At 42.0% G+C, this 18161-nt stretch overlaps 1 protein-coding gene across 2 annotated transcripts in view; it reads left to right on the forward strand.

Moving 5' to 3' along the window:
- Positions 1-18161, forward strand: part of THRB (thyroid hormone receptor beta) — a 196889-nt gene that overhangs the window by 48425 nt on the left and 130303 nt on the right. For both annotated transcript variants that reach the window (XM_063128252.1, XM_063128259.1), the window contains exon 2: positions 10666-10778. The gene's annotated coding sequence lies outside the window, so the exon portion shown is untranslated. The remainder of the gene's footprint in view (positions 1-10665; positions 10779-18161) is intronic.

Here is an 18161-nt window from a genome sequence, read left to right on the forward strand (position 1 = left end):
TCATACACATACATAACTTTTCTGTATTTTTTCTATCCAAACCTCTCCAGTTTGTGCAACATAAATATTCCACAGCTGACAAACCCTCTTGGTGATTGTTCAAAGAGAATAAAGTAGACTAACAGGGATATTAGCCTAATTTGCATGTTTCCAGTGCTCCAGCATCACACCGTGAGCTTGTTATTCACTAGAAATCCTAAATCCTTTCTGAAAATGCTATTAATTAGCTAGTAATCCTCCCCACCCCCTTATCCTTTTTGGTTTGTTTTTCTTTCCCATGTATTTCCATTTGCCTTTGTTGGATTTCATTTCATAGCTTATGTAGCTTATGTTGAATATTTCACTTGTGCCTCTAGTTCATTTAAGTTTTATATTTTCAGATTGGTCAATTTGTGCATTTTAAAATTCATTTTTATTGTGAAATTTCAACTCCATTTTTCTTTGAAAAAAGAAACAACCCCAATTTTTTTTAAAAAAAGAAAAGAAAAAACAGGTAGAAATGAAATACCCACACAGAGAATACAAATAAGGAATACCAATAAGGAACGCCTCTCCTGACATGAACCTACCCATACACTACACTCAACATCTAAGGTCTTCTTCCAGGTGCCTACTCCGAGGGAAGATTGGAGGATGGCAACAAAGGAGAGCGCCTTTTCAGTGGTGGCCCCCCAATTATGAAACAATCTCCCCAATGATTCTCGCCTGGCACCAACATCGTTGTCTTTTCGGCGCTGGGTCAAGACTTTTCTCTTCTCCCAGGCATTTAACAGCATATGCTGAGGGTGCTTTTTAACTGACCCTAGAATAGTTGTTTTTAAATGGATGTTGTCTGTTTTTATGTTTTTTATGGTTTAAAATTTTATATATTTGTTTTTAATGTTCACTGTTTTTAATCTTTGTAAACTGCCCAGAGAGCTTCGGCTATGGGGCGGTATAGAAATGTAATAAATAATGATAATAATTTTGCCTTCTGTGAAATAGGTTTCTGTAAGGACTGAAAATTGTAGGTTCCAAGTAGTTGTTTAGTAGTTTGGGGCTCAGACCTGACTTCTGCCTTTTACGCAGTCTTTTGGGCAGGTTGTGTCTTTTATATCTACCCATGTCTCCTGTGCCACAACAGAATTAATTTTGACCACAACAGACTTAACAGTCCTGAGATGGAACTCCAATGAATAGTTTAGCCCTAAGACATATGTATCTCACATCCTTTGAAAGGGCAGACTGAGGTAAGGAAAGCCCAGTGAAGAAAGAATATTACTTGGCCTAAGATTCTTGAATATGAGGCCTAGAATTCTGCACTGGCAAAATTAATTCTTCTGGATCGGGTGTACAGGTGCAAAATAAAAGTCAACATAATTTGCAGACAGTATGCTATTACCACAAGTTAAGGATTATTTTATCAGGCCGTGGATTCGTCCCTCGCAAGAACAAGGACAGTGGAGAGAGAAACTGTTTATGTTTTCAGATTTTCTGTGCAGCATTGATGATTAATAAAAACCTGTGACCACATGCTTTTTGCAGCATGATTGAAGCCCAATAATCCCACATATTTGAATTCTCCTAGCTCATATGCTGATGAGTTTTGCTTTGATTTTGTGCCTAGCTTTTACTAGTTTTTTGTCCAGTATATGTATATATGTGTGTGTTGGGTGTGGGGTAGGGGAGGTAATTCTATTGTATATGGCAGACAGGGAAAAGAAATGATCACTCTTATGACCTCTTGAGTTCCTCCCCAAAAGGGAGGGAGTCATTACCTTGAAAAATGTTTGATTTTGCTTTAAAAATATACAGAATTCAGTTGGGGAATAAAATAATTTAGGGTGCGATCCTGTACATATAGTTGTCAGCATCTGAAATTGGAGACTGTTGACTATTCTATTCAGAGCAGCTGGAGCACGGACTCCATCCACTCTGCATTTTTGCATAGACAGGCAATTTCACCTGTCTAGGCACAGATTTATTTATTTATTTATTTATTAAATTTCTATACCGCCCAATAGCCGGAGCTCTCTCACAAAAATTAAAAACATTCAAAGTATAAAACAACAGTATAAAACCATAATATAAAATACAATATAAAAGCTCAACAAGATAAAAACAGCAGCAATGCAAAATTACAGATTTAAAACACCAAGTTAAAATTTATTTATGGACAGTTAAAATACTGGGAGAATAAAAAGGTCTTCCCCTGGCATCTAAAAGCATATAATGTAGGTGCCAAGCGAACCTCCTTAGGGAGCTCATTCCACAGCCGGGGTGCCACAGCAGAGAAGGCCCTCCTTCTGGTAGCCACCTGCCTCACTTCCTTTGGCAGGGGCTCACGGAGAAGGACCCCTGAGGATGACCTTAGGGTCCGGGCAGGTACATATGGGAGGAGGCGTCCCTTCAGATAACCTGGCCCCAAGCTGTTTAGGGCTTTAAATGTTAATACCAGCACTTTGAATCGGGCCCCAAGCTGTTTAGGGCTTTAAATGTTAATACCAGCACTTTGAATCGGGCCCGGACCTGGACTGGCAGCCAATGAAGCTGGAAAAGGACTGGCGTAATGTGGTCTCGTCGGCCAGTCCCTGTTAGTAAACGTGCTGCCCTGTTTTGTACCAGTTGAAGTTTCCGGACTGTTTTCAAAGGCAGCCCCACGTATAACGCATTGCAGTAATCCAAATGAGAGGTTATCAGAGCATGGATAACTGTAGCTAGGCTATTTCTGTCCAGATAAGGGTGCAGCTGGTATATCAGCCTAAGCTGATAAAAGGTGCTCTTTGCCACTGAGTTCACCTGTGCCTCAAGTGACAGTTCTGGAACCAAGAGCACCCCCAAACTACGGACCCGATCCTTCAGGGGGAGTGCAACCCCGTCCAGGACAGGGCAAACATCACCTCGCCAGACAGATGAACCACCCGCTAACAGTACCTCCGTCTTGTCTGGATGGAGTCTCAGTTTATTAGCCCTCATCCAGTCCATTACAGTGCCTAGGCACTGGTTCAGAACAGCCACTGCCTCACCTGGGTTTGATGAAAAGGAAAGGTAGAGCTGGGTATCATCCGCATATTGATGACACCTCAGTCCACATCTCCGGATAACCTCCCCCAGCTGCTTCATGTAGAAGAGCCATTCTCCATTTCTCAGCACAGAGATGTAGCTGGTATGGCAAAAACTGCAGAGAGGTAGCTGGCATGGTAAGAACTGTGCTGCTATGATGAAGAGAGCAGTTTCTGGGCTCTGGGGTCAGAGCCCTAGTTCCGATCTTGGTTCCAAGAAACCAAAGAATCAAAGTGTCTAGTAACTACTTCATTGCTCCCTTAATTGCATGCTTGGAGTAGGCCATTGACTTGAAGCACCAAATTTATGTCATTTACTAGTACATCTCTTCCGGCAGGCCTATCCAGTAGAATTTTAGGATATTTTAGTATGTTTTTAGGATGCTTTTAGGATGTTTTTAAACACTGTATACCATGTTTTTATTCAGTATTTTATGTATTTTATTCTTATTGTTGTTCCTCACCTTGTTCCCCACCAATCAGACAGGCGGGTAAGAAAATTATTATTAGTAGTATCGAGCAGCAGGTTGTGGATTTAATAGTGAGGACTGAGCTGAGGACATGCATGGAGAATATGGCTCTGCTACTACATGGCTGAACTGGGTCATAATTCCATTGCTCAGGATTATTCCAATTCTCATGATCATTATTCTCAGGATTATTCATATGTCCTACTTTATAGAAGACATTCATCTATTAGAAGGGCTGTCCAGATACAAAAGAGGACAGGGCTCCTGCAGCTTTAACTGCTGTGATGAAGAGGGAATATCACCAGGTTCTGCCTATATAGAGCCAGTGTGGTGTAGTGGCTAGAGTGTTGGACTAGGAGTCAGGAAATCCGGGTTCTGGTTCCAGCTCAGCCATGAAAGCTCACTGGGTGACTTTGGGGCAGTCACAGAGTCTAAGCCCAGCCTACTTCAAAGGGTTGTTATTGTGAGGATAGAAATGGAGAGGAGGAGGATTATGTATGTCGCCTTAGATTCCTTGGAGGAAAAAAAGTGGGATATAAATGGAATGAATGAATGAATATATACAAATAACACCTGCTGAAGTTCCTTTTTATGGTTATTGCATGTAGGGATGCCAATTTGGGTTTCACTTTTGACTACTTACTTTGCCTGCTTCAGCTATAACAAGAAGATGCCTGTTAATGTTAAATAAAGGATATGCTTAAAGCTTGAAGTTGTTTCTGTCTCAAGTGTGGTCAGACCGCACTTTATCTACAGCAAAATCACATACATTATTTTAATGCTGTTCTCACCCCAACCCATACTATACTCCACGTTTAGCTTTCCGGCTCCCTTCTTAGCGACACTATAGCCCATAGCTCCATGTCTGAGTTTGTGACCTTATTCACACATTACATGGTTTATTTAACCCTTGGTTAGCCTATGGTTTTGTTGCCCTACTCTGGGTTTGTCTGGCAGATAATGGCACAAACTGTCATTTGCATAGGCATGCACAGGGTTGTACAGCATAAAATTCAATATAAAATTTAAAAGTTTTAAATGACAGAGTAAAAGCAAAACCCAAATAAAACCCAGCAGCAATGCAGGGATTTAAAATACAATAACAGGTTTAAAACGATAGAACTAAAAGACTAAGGGCTCATTTACACCAAGCAGGATATTGCACTATGAAAGCGGTATATAAAAGGCAGGATCCACACTACTGCTTTATAGTGGTATTGAAGTGCCCTGACAATTGTTGGGGCCCATGGACACATCTATACCAAACAGGATATAACACTATGAAAGTGGTATATGGTATGTGTCAATGGGCCTCAACAGTTCTCAGTGCACTTCAATACCGCCATAAAGCAGTAGTGTGGCTCCTGCCTTTTATATACCGCTTTCATACTGCTTTCATAGTGGAATATCCTGCTTGGTGTAGATGAGCCCTAAAATGCCTGGGAAAGGCCTTCACCAGATGCCAGAAAGAACACAATGTAGGCACTAGGTGTGCCTTTCTGGGAAGCCCATTCTACTACTGGGGTGCCACACTAGAAAAGGCCCTCTTCTTGGTAGCCACCCACTTCACTTCACTTTGGTATGGGCTCCTTGAGAAGGACCAGTGAACATGATCTTAGCATCCAGGCAGGTACATATGGGAGGAAATGATTCTTTAGATAACTTGGCCCTAACCTGTTTAGGGCTTTGAAAGTTAATGACAGCACTTTGAATTGGGCCTGGACATGGACTGGCAGCCAGTGCAGATAAAAAAAAATACTGGCATAACATGATCACATTGGGGAGTCCCTGTTAACAGTCTTGATGCCCTATTTTGGGAATTTCCAGATGATTTTCAAAGGCAGCCCCACATATAATGCATTGCAATAATCCAGACAAGAGGTTATCAGAGCGTGGATAACTGTAGCTAAGTTATCTCTGTCCAGATAAGTGTGGTGTAGTGGCTAAAGTGTTGGACTGGGAGTCGGGAGATCCAGGTTCTAGTCCCCACTCAGCCATGGAAACCCACTGGGTGACTTTGGGCCAGTCACAGACTCTCAGCCCAACTCACCTCACAAGGTTGTTGTTGTGAGGTTAAAATGGAGAGAATTATGTATGCTGCCCTGGGTTCTTTGGAGGAAAAAAGGCGGGATATAAATGCAATAAATAAATTAAATAAGTGCGTAGTTCATATATCAACCTAAGCTGATGAAAGGTGTTCTTTGCTACTGAGTCCACCTGTGTCTTGAGTGACAATTCTCACTATGTACTGTATTTCTATGTACACATTTCTAAATGTGTACGCAAATTGATGTCCTCTTTCGTCCCCCTTTTTTTTAGCAATTCATGAACAGCCACCCTAATGTAACAAATCCTCAGAATAAAGATATATGTCCTTGATCACAACTAAGAATTATTTTTGTGCTTTATACAGCCAATGAATCACTTTGTCATAGCTATGCGGATTCATCTAAGCCTCTTACATTGAGAATAACCCAGCAAGTGTTGGGTTTTCGATTCAACGGTTGGACCTTTTATACACCCAATAGAATTGACACTTCAGGCCTGGGGTTCAGTAAAGAAAAAAAAAACCCCACCCACTTCTTATTCTGTAAAAATCTAAACTGATCAGCCTTTATTACCCCAGAGCTCTCTGACTTTTCAAATCAACAGCTGCTCCTTCTCTCGACAGGAGAATGTAAGCACTGGGTTAAATGAATCATTCCCTAAATTCTATCATCATGTACTTCTGACGTTTTGTCAGATAAAAGCTGCCTTTCCTGACATCTAATAGCAATCACTGGTGCAGATTCTTCTCTACAGAAGAATTGAGGCTGGAAGAAATAGTAGGAAATATGTTCTCTTACAAAGAATAGGTAATTTATCCTTGGTTTCACTGTATTTCTGGTTAAACAAATGATTCACATGGGGCTGGAGACCGGATCAGTAAGCCACCAGAAGAAAGGTGTTCACTTGTTGCCTTCCTGTGTCCTATGTGACAGCACAAAGTTATCCCACCCCACCCCTGGTAAGTGGGGGCCCAGGCCATGGTCAATAAACAATTACCTAAATTCACTGTCATCTATGGTAAGACCATCCAGTCTTCCAAATTTGAAATGTTGCATTCACAGTGGAATCAGGACATTAGGCTTGTTGTCTATGAGCGTCATCAGATGAGGGAAATTGCGGTTCATTGCCGTTGCTTCTCCGCCCCCACTACTGTACCAAAATACTTCCTCTTTCTACCTGGAGAAGAAAGAGTAAGTAAACAAAGACCATGTGGCCCATTCAGGGGGCATTTTTATCACAAAGCTTTTCCTGCACACAGCAGGAAGTGGTAGCACATTCCATTTCTCAAAAAAAAAGTTGGTTGAAAGGAGTCTATTTTGTGATGGGGAAAAAAGGCAAGAAGGAGCGGGAGGTAGACCGCATTGTCTAAAGGATGCACACAAAAAAGTGAGTGGGCAGTAGCACGCGTGTGATAAAACACTTGTCTTATGTACCCCTATGAGACAGATAACCTCTGTAAATAGCTTGCTTCATTTTCAGGGTAGCTATTATGTGTATGCCCCTCTGTATGTGTTCTAATAATTGTAAGCAAAAGGGTGGATTTGTCAGTGAGGTGGTACACATTCTCTCCCCCACCCCCACCCATGTTTATGGTCATACTCCCAAAATAGAAATTTGTTCCTCATAGGTATTCAGTATAAATACCCTAGATCAGGAGCTAGTGACTTGTGGCTCTCCAGAGGTTTTGGCTTGCAACTTCCATCATCCCTCACCATTAGCTATGCTGGCTCAGGCTGATAGGTAATGTAGGCCAAAACATCTGAAGGGCCAAAAGTTGCCCACCCAACAGATAGTCTTTTTTTTTCTTTTTAAGATAGCAACTTGCTTTGCATGGTAGACAACCTATTGATGCACTGTCTAATTTCTAGGCTTCAACCAATACACTTGCCAGCTGTCTGGTGTGAATGATAAGTGTCCAACCTTCCTCCCAACTTTGAAGTTGCAGAGGTGAGTGGAATTGTCCTGCCGCTTTACCAGCATCAAAGTTGGGGGGAAGGATGGCGATTGTCTTGACAGCTGCATGGCCAGAGCGCCCAAAGAGCCTTCGCCACGCAGGCCCAAATCAGCAACTCTCCCGCTTTTGATGGAGTGAAGGATTGGATACTGCTACCTAAAGATACTCTGCATACCTTTGGGCAGCAGTGCTCAATATCACACACTGCCATTCCATCTGGCATTCCCCCTGGTGGTGATAGTGGGGAGAAGTAATGGATACTGCTGCCCAAAGTGTCCATTGCTTCTTCAGGGTGCCATTGGGAAGCAGTGCCAATAGTGCATATAGCCCACCCATCTTTTCCCTCAGTAAACACCAGGTGGGGGGGTCATTAGGGGCTGCTTACTGTCAGGGCTGAAACCAGGCCCCTTAAGATTTCTGATGACTGATTCTGAGTCAGGGTTGGAACAGCTAGCTAGATCAGAGAATGGAGGAAGAACCTCTCCCAGAACCCACAAGTGTTGGGAGAGATTCTTCCGAAGGCCTTGACAAACAGAATGGCCCTGGCTGAGACATACACACACACACACACACACACACGGAAAATGCCAATTGAGGGATGAGTGGTGGGGAACGGGCATCTACAGTTTTGGGCTTGGCCAACAAGGGCAGCCAAAAATTGTAGGGTGCTGCTATGTGTGTGGTTTTTTTAACCTATGCCCTGGTACTCAAAATGGGAGGCTGCATGTGTACATATTTGCCCACACCAATGGTACACAATATAATGGTACTCCAAAACCTGGAAATTACAGTTGTGGTTTTCTGCTACTTAACACAGTTGTGTGAAGAACATTGTTTCTGGTGCTGGAAGAACCCAAAATATAAACAAAATGTACTTATCTAAATTGAATTGTGTCAGACTGTGGGCCACTTACAATAACAAAATCTATTGAGAGTACTGTCTGGACTAAAGTGGTCAGACTATTACATTTCTATGTAGAAATTGGAAACTTTTGTTGTTAAGAGTTTATTAGATTTATTTTTGTTTTTAAATTCATCAATAGGTAACTGCAGTTGAGGTAGATTTCATATTTTGGTGTGTACTTTTCATTGCTCAGAATTTGGTGACAATAATAATAATAATAATAATAATAATAATAATAATAATAATATTTCTTACCCTCGTCTCCCTCTGGATCGAGGTGGGCAACAACTCTGAATACAAAAATACTATAAAATACATAAAACTGATTAAAAACATATAAAACTAATACATTATTAAAATAATAGTCAGACATTTTAAAATTTGACTGGGTAGGTCTGCTGAACAGATCAGTCTTTACAGCTTTCTTAAATTCAGAAAGACTGTTCAGTTGGCGAATCTCTCCTGGCAGGCCATTCCAAAGTCTGGGAGCGGCAGAAGAGAAGGTCCTCTGGGTAATGGTTGTCAGCCTAGTTTTGGCTGACTGGAGTAAATTCTTCCCAGAGGACCTGAGTGTGTGGAGTGGGTAACCTGGACCCAAACCATGTAGGAATTTAAAGGTAATAACTAACACTTTATACTTCACCCGGAAACTAATTGGCAGCCAGTGAAGTGATTTTAATGTTGGTGTAATATGCTCACCCCTAGGTGTGCCAGTGACTAACCTGGCTGCCATATTTTGAACCAGTTAAAGTTTCTGAACTAGGTACAAAGGTAGCTCTATGTGCAGCGCATTGCAGAAGTTGAGCCTCAAAGTTACCAGCTTGTGTCTTTAGGTCCTCCAACTCTAGGAAGGGGCGCAGCTGGCGTATCAGCCAAAGCTGATAGGCTTTTCATCTGAAGCAATAGGGATCTAATGGCAGCTGAAAGTTGGACAATGTTATTGTGGTATGCGCTATTATGATTAAGGATATACATAAGGTATACTAAGCTCCATAGGTCAGGAGTAGAGAACATGTTCTGTATGCAGAAGGACCTACATTCCTGGCATGCGTAATTAAAAAGAATTGGATAGCAATTTATGTGAAAGACCCCTGCCTGAGACCTGTTTAGTGTGGTGGCTAGAGTGTTGGCTTGGGACTCAAGAGATCCAGGCTCTAGTCCCTACTCAGCCATGAAGCCCACTGGGTGACTTTGGGCCAGTCACAGACTCTCAGCCCAGCCTACCTCACAGGGTTGTTGTTGTGAGGATAAAATAGAGAAGAGGAGGATTATGTCTGCTGCCTGGGGTTCCCTGGAGGGAAAAAAGGCGGGGTATAAATTAAATAAATAATAAATAAGGGTAGGCATGATTGGGCAGCTGCTGAGGACCCTTACCCCAGCAGGGGCCACTGACAAGAGCCCCCTGGATTTGCTGCTAAGCTTCACCATTCCAGCATGGTTGTTCACCTAAGAGCAACAGTGAATGGCATTGCCTACTTGCTCGCTCGCTCTCTGTATACTGAGCAAGCGGCAGCAATGCTTAGAAAAAGGATGGGAAGCAATAGCAGCTGGTGACAATGGCAGTGAGAAGGTAGATTTCCTGAAGGAGGGGGCCCATTGAGGGGGTCTTCCAAAACGTGGAGCCAGCATTGCCCAAGGCCCTGGGGAGCTACTGTCAGTCAGATGAGAGAATATTAGGTTAGATGTACAAATAGTGTGATCTGGAAAATGGCAGGTGCCTCTGTTCCGCAGGACTTACTTCTGAGTAGACATGCATAGGATTATTGTACTGTGATGGGGCGGGGGGAAGAGTCAATCTTTGCAATTCCATCGGCACTGTTACTGTTTTTCCTCCAATAGACGTTCAGTCCCTCTGGATTTCAATTAAAAATAATTGCTTTTGAAAGTTCAGTCTAAAAGCGCCAAGCAAAATGTAGAATGTCAAACTTAGTTTTGATTTTGAATTCATGTGAACGTCCATTTCAGTTCTTATACTGTACAACCAGAAGTACAAAAATAAATATAAAAATAAGGATAAAGGTCAGGGGTGAGTTACAGTACAATTCAGACTCAGCCTGCTAGATCTTCATTGCATGTCTCTAATCAGTAATACTGCATCGTGAGCGACTTGTACAGTCATGCCTTTGGTTTGTTCTGAGTTCATACTTAAATGTGTCTACTTGTCTAGGCCTTTTCAGGATGTGTCTAGCACATAACTATCTAAGAGAGATATAAATTTGCTGATTCATGCTATTTTTTTATCATCAGATGCTAAGAACAGAAGACCCGTGATCCCTGTATCTGCACTTATATTTGAAACAGATATGGTTTCTGTCATCCTCCTGCTGATTTTTGTCTCTAGTTTACGGGCTCATTCTAAGGTCAGTTTTTACAGTGTTTAAATTCTGCTAAATGTTTTAGAAGAAAGTCAAAGCAGATTCCATGAATACAGGGCAATGTTTTCCTCCAGAGAAAACAGATGCCCTCTTTTGAAATAAACTTTTCAAAATGTTGTGCAAGGCTGACTAAGGCAACATTGCCGCATTTTTTCCCTAGGATCATATAAATAAAGCAGTTCATGAGGTCTTGCCTGGAGAGGCTAGAATAACAGAATTAAGGGAACAAAGTGTACATAAAAATATACAAGTAGAGCCAATCAAGGGAAATATCTCAAAAGACACCTACAGCAGGTTTTTGACAAAGATTAGGATGTAGCTCTTCCCTAACTAGTTAGCTTTTTTTCAGGGTGCAATATTATGAACATTTTCCTGGGTGTAAAACGCACTGAACACAGTGGGTCTTGCTTAGGTGTAGGCATGCATATGAGTGTGCAGTTAATGTAGTCATGGTATTAGATCAAGGCTTAGTCATACTGACCCGTAGAGCTGACCCACTGAGATCTATGTGTTTTGTTAGTTATGGTTGTGCTATATCACAGCGTTATTTACTTTCTCTCCATATAAAAGAAGTGATAAAAAAAATGGGAAGGCTTTGAGCAACTTGAGGAACAGGGTACCAAAAATCCTTAAGAGTTGCTTCCTATGTCACAGTAAAGCTTTTGTTAAACATTTCTGCAGCCAGAACTTTCATGTGACTACTTAAAAAAGAAGAAAGCTTAAGGTGGGATTCCTTAGAATTCTCAGCAATTTCTAACATAGGAAATTGTCTTAAACTAAGCATGCATATATAAAACCTTCCTATGGCAAACATATAGGGGTTGTCTATACGAGGGGAAAGCCTCGGGGTGGCTCCGCAGTGGTCATTTATATGATGCAGCAGCCACTGAAGAGCCATCCCAGGGCTTTCCCCTGAAGCTCGGAATTAAAGAAGTCAGGGACTTACCCCAACTTTTTTTTCTGGAGCAAGGTGACAACACTGCATCTCCATCTGTTGCCTTCCTCCAGACTTGCAGCAGAGGCATGTCCTGGCCAATGGCAACCCCTGATAGGTCACCATCGACCAGATAGGAAGGAGGTGGTGAGCCAGCAAGCTGAATGGCCTCTGGATGGCCAGCAAGCTCAATGGCCTCCACGCTTCTCTGGTGTGGGCAGAAGGACACCCATGGCGGAGAAGTGCATAAAGGGTAAAAAAGAAAAGAAAAGGGTTTTTTTAAAAAAAAAATGTGGGGGATGCACGGATGTGCCACGGCATCCGTACAGTGACGTGCAGTTGCATGGCGGTGCATGGGCATGGCGGTGCATGGGCGCCGGCATGGTGGCACACAGGCACGGTGGCAGCTCCTTCAGAGGCAAACCCCACGCTTGCTCCTTAGCATGGTGACAACCCACAGGAGTGCAAGCGCAGTGTTTTGAGGGCTCGCAGCACCAATGCGCCATTGTCAAGATGGCCCCATAAACACAGGTGCATCATGTGGGAGCTGTCTGGCAACTTGGGAAATATATTAGTATTTATTACATTTTATTCTGAAGTTCCTGCTCTGTCCTTCCTTCAAGGATTTCGGGACTCATTTTATTTTTGTAACACCAACTCTTTACGTGTGAGGTATGTGTGAGTGAAAGACGTACAAAGCAAGAGGAACAAAATGTCAAAACACGTTGCACCAAGTGCAGAATACTTGAAACCAGTTTAACTACCTCAATGGTGTTTGTTTAAACAGGCAGTTGATAAGCTGCTGAATAGCATCTGCCTGGGTTTACATAAAATACATAAAATACATTAATCAAGAAATGACATTGTACTATTTTAAAAGTACTTATTGGCTAATATAGTAAGCTACGTAGAATGCTACTATGAGGTAAGGGGTAGGTAGTATTGTTGGGTAGGTTTTAAAGTGAAAATTTTCAATGTATGTAAATTAGTCAAGGTAAGCCTAATCTTTTACACCAGAGGTGTTGAACCTCATCAGCCTGAGGCACAAATTCAATTTCATAGAACTTCGTGGGTGCTACATTTTGGTGGTGGGTGGGGCTAAAGGTAAAACAGGACTGCGCCAAAATACCAAAAATGCTATCGTATTTTAGCTAAAAGCTCTTACTGGCAGCAAGTAAGTGTAAGCAGAGGCATTTCAGCCTTTTGGAATGAAGGGGGAAAACTGTGCAAAAGCTGGGAAACCACCACTGGTCAGGGGAAATTGTTTGGGCCCAGAGGGAGGTGGCTATCTGGGAACAGAGGACCAGATTTGGGACATGGGCATGTCCAACCTTGGACAACTGTAACAACAAGCGATAACACTCAACTTGTTCACACAATTTTACATTGAGCGAATGCATGGATGAGGGAGCAGGATCATGTTGGTCCCACTCAATATGTTCAACTGGGCCTGTATCTGCAAACCAGCAAGTCGCAAAAGCAGGACCTCTGATTGCACAGAGAACTGAAGTGTATATAGGTTCTTTGAACTCAGTGGTATCTACAGGTTCTGCTGATGTAAAGATATTGGCGGAGGCAGGACCCTGTTCCTCACCATGAAATCACTGAATGTGGAATTGTGTGAATGAGATGTTGGCAGGTGCGAAAGAGCCATCATGGATCAAAGACCACAGGCAGAACTTGCATCTCACTTGAGGTCATTTCAAACACAATGTGTTTCTGTGGAGGCAGTTGACACATTAGTTGCAAGTCATCGAGGCTTCAGAATGAGGTGGGAATGAGGAGTCAGAATAGACTACCCCTTGACAGTGCAGACATGGAATCATAGTTTTGAACATTGTCTGTGTAAAAAACAACCTACAAATAGAAAACTAGGTTGTTTTATTTACTTGCATGGAGGTTTTTTTTTTAACCATCCATCAGAGCAAGAGAAATAATAATAATAATAATAATAATAATAATAATAATAATAATAATAATAATAATAATAATAATAATAATATAAATGGTTTCTTACCCGCCTCTCCATTTGGATCGAGGCAGGGAACAACAATAAGTATAAATACATGAAATTGATTAAAAACATAGTACACATGATTAAAACATCCTAAAAACATCCTAAAATTCCACTGGGTAGGCCTGCCGGAAGAGATGGGGCGGTAGCTGCTGCTCCTCCTCCTCTGAGAAGCCCTGCTTGTATGCCACTCTACTGCTGTTGCATTTGCTGCAGCTGAGGACCAGGACCAGTGCGGTACTGCTGGCAGTACCTGCAGAGACCATCCTAGCAGTGGGGCGGTGGGGCCTGATCTGCCATCTGAGAGGAGAATCATCCTGCCTCATAGCAGGGCTGGCCTGTATGGTGGTGGTGATGTATTAGGAGACTAGCAGCTCTGGCTAAAATCAAGCTTCAGTCTCTAGAGAACTAAACACGTGTTCTGTTTCAAAACAGGAGTCGTTACACATTCCTCCCAAACAGTGATGCAAACCTAGCCGATGGTCAATGAATCTAAAAGAGCTTCTCTTTTTGAGTTGAGAAAATGTAAACAACAAAGGGAAAGACAATACAGCGTGGAGGAGAAATGTGTTACATCTAAGTAAAAGTATTCTTAGAGTCTGACTCAGCTTCCCTCCCTACTGTCCCAATCCAGGAAAAGTTAGCTTTTTAAAAATAATTATCTATTGATGTTGTTAAGAGTAGCAGAATGTATACCATGTGCTGTTCCTGGTTTTGGCAGATACATCTGAGCACATGTTTCTGTGGGTGGAATTGCCATATCAGGTTCTCTGGCAATCGTGGTTAATTTTTAATCCATATTTATGTCCTTTTTTTGGGTCTCCCTTTTAGGAGTTGTTAATACATAGCAGCTAACTAAAATCCCCTGCTTTTGATTAACCAATAGCTTAATTATCTGGTAGGTTTTGCTGCCCCTTGAACTTAGTAGTTGAGTGTTGTACAATGTATTGTGGACCACAAGGGAAGCGTTCCTCTTGTATTCTTGTTCATCTTGGCCTGTATTGCTGTGTCAGTCTTGATCAATCTGTTGCTGAGAATCAAGGCTATATAATGCCCTCATTTTCACTCTATGCAGGTTTATCAGACCTTTTTTGCAAGAGAAAGACCAACAGGATTTGGCTTACCTTTTTGATAAATCCAACAGAATCCCACTAACACCTTAGGTAACCTCCAGTGATACAATGACCTGCACCACTTCTTGCATTGAGTATAATATATGCAAATCTGTTCTTATGTTGTCAAAAGGTCATGTTGTAATTGTTAATCAGTTTAATGTATCTGCTACTTTTATCAGGTAGAGTATCTTCTTGGATTTTAGGAAGGGCTGACTCATTACTGGTCAGAATTAGATTTCGGGGGTTTTCTGGATGTTAAAGCTTCAGTCATGGTTTTCAGTATGGTGTCGTTCTTTTGTAAGCAAAATAATAATTTAGAATCAGAAACATTTACAGCAAAAGATTATACTTGGTCACCAGTGGAGGCTGGGGGCTCCGATTTCAGGGATGAAAGATCTGCTATGGACCTCATCCAGTTCAAACAAGGCCTTTGCTTGAGTTGCTGGACTTGTGTAATGTTCAACTCCTAACACCTGAAAATTGGAATTCCAGGCTACAATAACATATAGAAAATCACTAGAAAAAATGTGCAGCAAAGGCTATTAGCCTTAGCCAGTTTTATATCACAATACAAATCGGTCCTTGGTCAAAATGTTGGTGGGCCAGTCCAATGTGCGGTTTAGATTGAGTGGTTTGACCTCTGCCTTAAATGCATAATTTCCTGCAGATCACTGGTGTTGTTAGTCTTGCTAAACTAGTTATTTAGCTGTTGAACAGAATGGGAGAGTGCAAGGCATTACACTAAACCAAGTATTTTGAATTTCAGGTCTGTGGGCCAAATCCCAATAGAGGCTGATGGCTCTGCTGTCACTGGGTCAGTGAATCTGCTCTGGGTTTCAGTCAGAACCAGTCAAAACTCTAAAGGAGCTTTCGCTCCTTTAGAGTTTTGACTGGTTTTGACTGAAACCCAGAGCAGATTTACTGACCCACTGACATTCGGAGCCACCACCCTCTACTGCCAAAGCTGGTCTGCCTGGAATCCAAGTCTGGGCCTCAGGGTTCCCCAGAGGGTAATTCCTCTGGCCCCACCTCTTTTCTCTAACCATCAATCATTTCTGGATTTCCTGGCTTTTGTGCAATTTCCCCCCATTCTAAAAGGTAGAAATGCTTCTCCTAAGGCCTAGTTCTTGGCAGTAAGGGATTTAAGCTAAAATAAGCTGGTATTTTTGGCTCTGCTCAGCACTGGAAGGTGGCCCAAGAGCTTCTCCAAAATTGAATTTGGCCCTTGGACTAAAAGAGCTTTAATACCCCTGCACTAAACAATTGATTAGTGTGATGGGAATGAGCCACATTGAGCCTGAAGCCTATGGGCTAACTCTGCTTGCCTCCTCTTGGCACAGCTGTGAGTGCTGTTTGAAAGCATTTGCGTCCATTTTAGATTAACCATAGATTGTCATATCGTCAAGACCAACTAATTGTGGTTAAAATTATCTATGGTTTGTTTGAAACAGCCAACTTCATGCCATGGGTTTTGAAGATTGCTTGTTTAAACAAACCACAGTGAACATTAATCACAGTTTAGGATCTAGATTGGAAGTGAATTTGCAGCCTCCTCTATGGCTACATCAGAAAAGGAGAAGGAGAGCAACAAACCAAGCCACATTGCCTGTCATTTTCATCACACTAAACTATGGTTTAGCATGGTGTCCACAAGTGGTTAATAACTTTCAATGATCTCAAGCTTTGAGGCCACACTTTAAAAGGGGGCTGAATGGGTGAAAACTGCCTCTCTCTTCCTTCCTGTTTTTCGGTGTACTTGTTCAATTACAAAGAAGGTGATGGATTGTTAATGCCATGTAAGTGCTAGAGGCTGAGATGCTTTTGCTCACAACTCATACCCATTTTCATACTGCTTTTATTTCCTCTCACCAGATGCTGGCAATTTGTGCCAAATGTTATCTGATTTGGCTTTTACATTTCTGTTTTGAAATGTATATTATGCTAATGGAGCAGATGAGCTCAGATAAGAACTTCTGCTCCTGCTGTCACATGTTAGAAATCACATTCATTTTACCTCTGCAAGCTTAGAGTAGGATCTGAATTAATTTTACCAATGCCCGTGTGAGTGTCTCGGCATACTTTTTCTTGAGTCAACAACAAACTAAGCTAGCCAAAGTTCACAGAAAATGCAAAGGTCAGTGGATACGTATTTTTGTGAAGTGGGGTGACGGTGGTAATTCATTCTGATTCATACTAGCTTTTTTCAACACAGGGATATACATAATTATATTTTTAAAATGTCCTTCTTGGCATGCAATAGCTAATAATGTGAGATACTTCTAAAATAGCCCTTTTCCATTCATTGTGGCTGTGCAGCTGCTAGCCATTGATGTATTCAGGGAACTACTGATTTTAACTATTCAATGCAGGCATATTTGCATGTAGATTTCTGTTCAAAACTGTGAGTCAATTTGGAAAAGGTGAATCTAGATAAAGAATGGAGAATTTGATCTTGAAGGCTATGTGTTTGTTATATGTCCATAAAGCCACTTGCCTCCAAATTACATTTGTTGGAGATGTGATGCAAATGCAGCAGCCCACATGTTAATGTGGATGGGCTGATATTCCTGTGCTTCACTTACCCACACTCGCTCCCAGTTCAAAATGACGGGGTGCTCCTAGATCAGGGGTAGAGAATGATATTGGCTCCAGGGGCCAAATTGTCCCCAGTATCCCTCTGAAGATTTTTGTATCTGGTCACAGGGGCAGGGTGCCTGCAGCATTAACTGTTGTGATGAAGAGGGAATTTCATCAGGTGCTTCATGCATACAAATGACACCGGCTGAAATTCCCTTTCCTATACAACTGTTAAAGATATGGAAGTCCTGTCTGCCTTTTCATGTAGTCACCCTACAACTGAAGGAGGGCTAATGTCACTATCTTCAAAAGGGGCAAAAAGGAGAAACCTTGGAACTATAGGCCAGTTTGTCTGACATCAATCCCTGGGAAATTTTTGGAGCAGATTATAAAGCACCTTGAAAACAATGCAGCGATTACTAGAAGCCAGCTTGGATTTGTCAAGAACTAATCTGATCTCATTCTTTGATTGGGTAACCTCCCTTGTGGACTGTGGGAATGCTGTGGACATAATAAATCTTGACTTCAGCAAAGCTTTTGACAAAGTACCCTATGACATTCTGATCAGCAAACTAGCTAAAAGTGGGCTAGATGGAACAAGTACTAGGTGGATCCACAGTTAGCTACAGAGTCAGGCCCTTGCTAGACCCAGCTGGATAAGCCGGCAGGGAGGCAGGGCGACGGCGCGCTAACTTTAGCACGTGCCGCCCCGCCTCCTAGACGGCCGA

The sequence above is a fragment of the Elgaria multicarinata genome, chromosome 1 (genome assembly GCF_023053635.1).
Source record: "Elgaria multicarinata webbii isolate HBS135686 ecotype San Diego chromosome 1, rElgMul1.1.pri, whole genome shotgun sequence".
Lineage (NCBI taxonomy): Eukaryota > Metazoa > Chordata > Lepidosauria > Squamata > Anguidae > Elgaria > Elgaria multicarinata.